Below are 5,847 nucleotides of genomic sequence, written 5' to 3'. Positions count from 1 at the left end.
GGCGCTCCGTGCATCTCGGGGCCGGGCGCCACCGCCGAGGCTCTCGGTGACGTTTTTCCTCGGCGCGTCCCTTCCTGCGTCTCGATCTCGGCGACGCCGTCGGGAAGTCGAGGCGGCTCCTTTCAGGGAGGGCTCGGATCCGCCGCCTCCGGTCCGCCTCGCGTGTGCCCGGCACTAGTCGGATCCGGCAGCCCTTTGCCCTTCCTGGGTTCCAGCCTCGGAGGAGACATTTTGGTTTTTTTTACTCCATCTCTGAGAGGACAGCTGGGGACCTGGCGTTCTCGCACCCTGCAGATGCATCTGGTCCTCATGTCAGCGGCACCTCGGGTAGGCGGGCCCAGCCGGGAACCCTCGCAGGGACCCCGAGGCGGCCTGTTGCCCATAGAAGGACGGCTCGCTAGGCGTTCCTGCCCGGGAGCCCAGCCAACAGCGGACACAGTCCCTTCGGAGGGAAGAGCACCCCAGGCCCTCCCGGTCCCGGGACTCAATGACTAATGTTCCTTCCTATAGCTGTGAACCAATCGACTATAGTTTTTTTGTTTGTTTGTTTGTTTTTTTTTCCCCTTCCTTCCTGTTCGTTTTGTTTTTCAGACAAGGATCTCTTTGCCCAGGCTGGCCTGGAGTGATCCTCCTGTTTCAGCCTACATAGTACCTGGACAGCTGGCACCCGGGTGTGGTTTTATTTTTGCATTCCTGACAACAGCGGGGTTATTTGTACATTTTGTCAACCTAATTATGCAGACTTGAATAGTAATGCTGATAAGAATAAAGGTGAAGTCAGTTACTGGAAAGGAGAGATGTTCATTTGTTATGTGATCATATGCCTAACAAAAAAAGTTGTGAAATTAACATTTTCTTGAGCTGTATGTTTTTTTGTTCTTTTCCCCTGTACTGGGGATTGAACTCAGACTCTACTAGTGAACTGTATTTCCAACCCTCTTAAATTCGTATTATTTGTTATTGTTTTTTGAGATGGTCTCTCTGTGTAGTTTAAGCTGGCCTTAAACTTCTGACAGTCCTCCTGTCTTACCCAGCTAAATGTGGGATTATAGGATAGCGCCACCATGCCCAGCCTGGACTCCTTTTTATTTGGAGACAGTCTCCATAAATTACCAAGCAGGAGTTTGTGATCCTCCTGCCTCAGCCTCCGTGGGCACTGGGATTACAGACCTGTGCTATTGCACCTGGCTAGGGAGTTAGGTTATATTTTTGCCTGCCTGCGTTTTGTCTCTGTACTGAACATGTTTACATACACATACCCGCTGTATTGAAGAAACCATAGATTGGGTGTGTGGCTTCTGTAATACGGCTGAGGCAGGGAGATCACATGTTTGAGGCCAGCCTGAGCAATTTAGTGGGATCCTGTCTCAAAATTCACAGGGGGAAGGGATGTAGCTGAGTGGTAAAACACCTCCGTGTTCAGTCTCTAGTACTGGTAAGCACAACAGAAAGAAAAATACAAGACAGAAAAGGTGAAAATGCAAATCATGGTTCAGCTGGGAATGTGGCTTAGTGGTACGGCCAGGCAGGGGTTCCATGCTTGTTTGTAATTTATTTTTTGTTTATTTGTTGGTACCAGGTATCAAACTCCAGTCCTCGAGCTGGCGAGGCAGGCAGGCAGCAGCTCTGGGGTTCCAGACTGAGTGGTACATTATCGATGCCCCAGTCTGACAGGGCCAGTCTGAAAGCACATTCGTATGGCTAAGTCGGAAAAGGAATGTGGCGAGAATAGAGAGGCACAGAATTAGACCTGTCAACTGCTGGAAGTTCTGAATGCCCACTCACCCCTTGCTATCTGGTTCCTCTTTTTCCTCATCAGCCTTGTGAGTTCAACCTGTGAACGTGAGAAATTCCATGGGATGCCATCTTGCTTACAGGCCAAATTAGAGAAAACTGCAACCAAACCATATTCCCTAAGGTGATTTAAACTCTTGGGTCATAGTGAGTACCAGGTCAGTCTCAACTACATAGTGAGACCCTGTCTCAAAAAACCAAAAAAAAAAGCCTCCTGGGTCATCCAGCACCTTGGTGTGGTAGAAACTGTTGGGTGAGGAATATATTAAAACCGCCAAACTAGTTGGTGGGAAAATATTTGTATTTATCAATTACATTTCAGTCATGAAAATTCTAGAAGTTTATCTCTTCTAAGGCAAACTTGCCCTAAGTAACTTGCTTATGATAATGTGATTTAACAAATAATGTTTCAGCCAAGCGTGGTGGCTCTTGCATGTAATCCCAGCACTCGGGAGGCTGAGGCAGGAGGATCGCTGAGTTCAAGACCAGCCTGGGCTACATAGTGAGTTCCAGGTCAGTCTCAACTACATAGTGAGACCCTGTCTCAACTCCCCCGCCAAAAAAAACAACAAATAATGTTTCAATGACTTAATTGGGGTACTTCTGTGTTTTTGTTTTTTTTTGAGGCAGGGTCTTGTTAAGTAGCCCAGGCTGGTCTTTAACTTGTGGCACAATCTTCCTGCCTCAGCCTCCTAAGTGTTGGGATTACTGGCATGAGACACCATACCTGGCATTTTAAATTTGGGTATTTGAATTCTGATTTTAGGCAGACAGGACAAGAGGTGACTGAGATTTTTTTCCCAAAAAAACTGAGGTCAAGAGCCAGGGATTTAGCTCAGTGGTTCTGCCACCTGCCTAGTAAGCACAAGGACCCGAATTCGATCCCTGATACCATAAAAAAATTTAAAAATTAGGTCAAATGCAAGGCCTTTGCTCTGAGCTATACCCCCCCCACCTTTTTTTTTGTTTTTTTTAGATGGTTTCACTATGTAGTTGAGACTGACCTGGAACTCACTATGTAGCCCAGGCTGGTCTTGAACTCAGCAATCCTCCTGCCTCAGCCTCCCGAGTGCTGGGATTACAGGCATGTGCCACCAGGCCCGGCTGCCCACCCCTTTTTTGAGACAGGATCTTTATGGTCCCTAGCTGCCCAGTTTGGGGTTGAATTTGTGATCCTTCTGCCTCAGGCTCCCAGAGTGCTGGGATTGTAGGCGTGTACCACCATGCTGGGCTCCTTTCTGTATTTTAAAAAATTTATATTTTTCCATTTTTTCCTCATTTTACACAAGATACTTATTTAAACAAGCAGATACAAAACACGAAGGGGAAAGTAGCTTTGACTTACTCTTTTTTCTTGAAGTCATTTATCCCTAAAGTAGGATGGGTGTGCCTTAGGTTTAAAAGCTACATTAAAAAAGTGATTGTTGGGCTGGGGATTTAGCTTAGTGGTTAGGTGGCCTGCCTTGCAAGTGCAAGGGCCCAAGTTCAATCCCCAGTACCAAAAAAAAAACCAAAACACCAAAAAACCAAAAAAGTGATCGAACTGTCCTTGTACAACCATCTATGAAAAAATGTTAAAATGGCACTGTGGCACACATCTGGATGTCAGGTACTCCACATGCTGAGGCAGGAGGGTTACAGATTCTAGGCTGATCCAGGCAATTTAAAGAGATCTTGTCTTTTTTTGGTACCAGGGATTGAACTTGGGACCTTCGGCTTGTGAGGTGGGTGGAGGCATCACTGAGCTAAACCTCTGGCCCTAAAGAGATCTTGTCTTAAACAGTAAGAGGCCCTGGGGATATAGTTCAGTGGCAGAGCACCCTGGATTCAATCCTTGGACCTACCCCCAATTAAAAAAAAAAATTCTCCAAATGACCCAGTGTGTCCAGGATGATGCGAATTTCATTGTGGAAGTTTTCTTTGCTTTTGTTGAAACAGGAGAGCCACATAAAGTCCCTGCCATGCAGGCTGTGACTTACAGGGACCTTGGGAACTGGACCTAGGACACAGCCCAGGCATCAGTCTGCTTTCTTTTTTTGGTTTTTTTGAGACAGGGTCTCACTATATAGTTGAGACTGACTTGGAACTCACTATGTAGCCCAGGCTGGTTTTGAACTCACAGTGATCCTCCTGCCTCAGCCTCCCAAGTGCTGGGATTATAGGCGTGCACCACTATGCCCAGATTCCAGGCTGCTTTCTTTTGCCATGCTTTTGTTGTTGTACCAGAGATCGGGGATTTAGCTCAGGACCTTGTGCTTCTGAGGCAGGTGGGGGTGCTACTGAACTAAATCCATGGCCCCAGGCTGCTTTCTAGAGTGGATCTAATCACAGGCTCCAGGCCCTGGGGGAAGTCCAGTCTTCTATGCCCAGCCACTCCGATGATGGCTAAGTGGAAGGGTCTACCTTTCCCAGCTGCAGGAGCCTGAAACGTGTATTTTTTGTTGTTATTTTTGTTTTTTGAGACAAGGTCTCCCTTTGTAGCCCAGGCTAGCTTTGAACTTGTGATCTTCTTGCCTCAGCCTCCTGAGTCCTGGGATTACAGGACTGCACCACCACAGCTGCAGAGGCTCATCTTTCAGAACATTTAGGAACACATCACTCGGCATTTGGAGAATCAGAAGCAATGGTGCTTTCCTGCTAGGCACTGATTTTTTTCTTCTTCTGATTTTAGGCCTCCCAAACTCTCTGCTAATAATGTACATGTATGTCATCTTTTTTCTTTAAAGAATGTTGTAGTACTTTTCTTTTTCTTTTTTTTTTTTTTTTTTTGGTACTGGGGATCAAACTCGGGTCCTTGTGCTTGTGAGGCAGGCACTGGAACCACTGAACTAAATCCCCCGCCCTATTTAAATTTTACTAAATTTTTTTTATTAGTATTTGTTTACAGTACGTAATGATTGTAGTAATCTTTTTCTTGGTGGCTGTTGTGGCTCAGTCTAGCTGTCCCCCAAAGCCTCAAGGGGTCATAGGTGGGGCTTTTTCAGAGGTGGCTGCATCTACAGTGTGTGTGGTTGGGATTGATGGAGCAATGCCAGGAGCAAGGGCACTAGGATGAAGGTGTGAGTGCTGCCACCCTAGTAGCCTGGATAAGACAGATGGGGCAGAAGAGGTTTGTCTTCTCCTTGTTGCTTTTGCTACTTTGGGGGTACCATGAACTGTTTCTCCCTCACCCTGTGCTGCCCTGCCTTTGGAGCCAGCAGACGTGGACTGAAACCTCTACAAACTGGGAGCCAACTAGACCTTTCCTCCCTTACCTTTGGGTGTCGAGTATTTTGTCTCAGTAATGAGAAAAATAATTTAGTGGCCCTGAAGATGGAACCCAGACAGAGTCTTTGTGTGGAGCTACCTCCCAGCTGATTTATCATTTTGAGATACAGCCTCACTAAGTTGCTGCCTCACCTCCCAGAAAGCTGGGTTTACAGTGCATACTATGCCCAGTTTGAAGTAGTCTTCAATATTTACAAGTGTAAGTAAGATACTGTAAATAAAAACATTTAACCTGTATTTGCTATTTTTCTTCATATCCTAGCAGAATAAAGCAGAACCCAAGAAATTCAGTTCCCTGTGTATACCTGGTTATATTCCCCTCTGTGTGAAAGGCTGACAGGAGTCAAGAGATGACTGACTTCAATTATTTGCACACACCCAGCCATCTAGTATCCAAGGTACTAAAAGTTTTTTAACTAAGTACTCTTTTTAGACTACTATTTTGAGGAATTTTCACTTCCTCCTCTTCTCCTGGAAATGGCAGTGAGTGACGTGGTGTATAAAATGAGCACAGAAAGCAGGAAGAATTCATAAGAAAACAACATTTTAGCCAGGTGTGGTGATGCACACCTGTAACATCAGCACTAGGGAGGCTGAGGCAGGATCACCGGCTAGTAGTGAGTTCAAGGCCAGCCTGGACTACACATTGAAACCCTGTTTCAAAAAACAAAAACAAAACAAGAAAGAAGAAAGAAAGGTCCAGGGATTTAGCTTAGTGGCACTGTGCCTGCCTCAGAAGTGCTAGGTCCAGAGTTCGATCCCTAGTGCCACCCCCCCCCCCCCCCA

The sequence above is a fragment of the Fukomys damarensis genome, unplaced genomic scaffold (genome assembly GCF_012274545.1).
Source record: "Fukomys damarensis isolate Sample0158 unplaced genomic scaffold, DMR_v1.0_HiC HiC_scaffold_23, whole genome shotgun sequence".
In the NCBI taxonomy this organism is placed as follows: domain Eukaryota; kingdom Metazoa; phylum Chordata; class Mammalia; order Rodentia; family Bathyergidae; genus Fukomys; species Fukomys damarensis.
The sequence above is the reverse complement of the archived record's forward strand: the minus strand, read 5'-3'. Positions refer to the sequence as shown.